Genomic DNA, 1,832 nt, shown 5'->3' with positions numbered 1-1,832 from the left:
TTCATAGCTCTCCGCCTTTTGCTTCAAACGTCGACTCATTTGGTGGACGTCCAGAGCCCCCTTCCGTCGTCCGCGGACCCCGCCCCCCCCCCGGCTCGCGCCACGCGCCAAGTGGCTCCGAACCCCGTTCCCGCCGTGCATACCCCCCAGTGGCAGGGCCCCGGCTGAATAGGTAGAAAACACGCGCATCTCATTCGAGGAATTTATGGTGTTCATGACCGATGGAGGCAGGTAGGCCGGCAGCGGGTAGTTTGGGTTGCTCCGCTCGTCACAGTCCAAGCTGGAGAGGTCGTCTTCTTCGATCACAAAGTCACTGTCGCTCCCGTACATGTCACCATCCTCTGCATTCTCCTCGTTGTCCTCCTCCTCTGTATTGTGGAGGCCGCGACGGGTGGTTTGATCCATGGATCTGCGCTCGCATCGTTGCGGGGAGGGCGAAGGCAATGGGGGGGGAGGAGTGGGAGGGTTTTGCAGCTGCAGGTTGCCCGTCATAGGATCAAAGGTAAAGGTGTCATAGCCATTGCCAACGTTAGCCATACTTCCAGGACCACCCTCACAATTAAATGGCAAGACAGGAGGAGGCGGATGCTGTTGGTGATGGTCTTGTCCCCAAAACTCATCCATGACCATGTCGGAAAAATCGGGCACCGGCTGGTGGTAGTTGACCAAGAAAGGAAGACCAGACGGCGGAGAGAGAGGTGGCATTGTATTTTCTGGCAGCGGAGGGTGTTGTAAAGGTGGAGGAGGGGCGTGGATGTCCATCTCATTCAGACTCGCCCACGTACTTGGCGGTATCCTGGACAAGAATGCAAAATAGCGATGAAATTCACTGCCTATGAAAAACACGTGCCTAAATTATTAGGAGCTACAAGGTCAGCAAATGTTGTTATTTAAAAAAGACACGTGACTTTTGTTGCTCGTAGACAGGACTTGCAGCACGGGGTGCAACACGCACGTTCCCTCGTTTCCTTGTTTAACACAAAAAAAGAATGTGCTCCGACACGAAATTTGGGTCAAAAATATTTGCCTAGAAATTTTACAGGATCAAGAGGGCACCAAAGGACGCCTTGTGGCGATCGTTTGTGCCCTCTGTCACGAAATGGACATGAAAACATGGGTAAAGGAAAGGGAAAAAAAGGCCCGTTCCGATCTTCTCAAAAAAATGAAGTTGAAGAAAAAGGAGAGCGAGGAAAATCGGACGACCACCGAAAAAATTAAGCGGACCCGTGTGCATGGTATACTGCGTCACAGAAGGCATGCATGGCTAGCAGCCATGCATAATGAACCATGCTGGTGTCTCTGCAGGCGGTGTAGTGATGACGTTCTTGGCGTGGCAAGTCTTTTTGCCTCCTGGTGGCCATGGCAAAGAAGTCAACAAGCGACGGCGGGCACGCGTCGGGACAAAAACTGGCGCCTTACATCATTAAACCCCACCATGTCCTCCCCAAAGCTCCTTGCCGGACGCGAGGGTCATTGCCGCGAAGTGGAGTGCGTGAGATACGTGCCAGCATCGTCCATAGGGAAGGAGCGTGTTTGTTTTCCCCTGAGCCCCCTCTTTGTCGCGTGGAAGAAGACGAGGCATAGTTGTACTTGCCCCTGAAACGCACAAACCCGAGGTAGTCTCTTTTATATCCCATGCAAATGTGACGCCCAGGCACCTGGACACGAGCCCAAGACTTCCATACCATGCGTGCACTCCTCTCAATCTCTTGTTGTTGGTCTGCAGGGTCCAATGGATTCTCACCCCCCTTCTTTTCCGCCTCTCGGCCACGCATCAGACATGACCATGCCGACAAATCGCGACCACATCTATCATGCAGAGCCGCACCAGC

Source organism: Nannochloropsis gaditana, assembly GCF_000240725.1.
Source record: "Nannochloropsis gaditana CCMP526 unplaced genomic scaffold scaffold093, whole genome shotgun sequence".
NCBI lineage: Eukaryota > Eustigmatophyceae > Eustigmatales > Monodopsidaceae > Microchloropsis > Microchloropsis gaditana.
Note: the sequence above shows the minus strand (reverse complement) of the source record.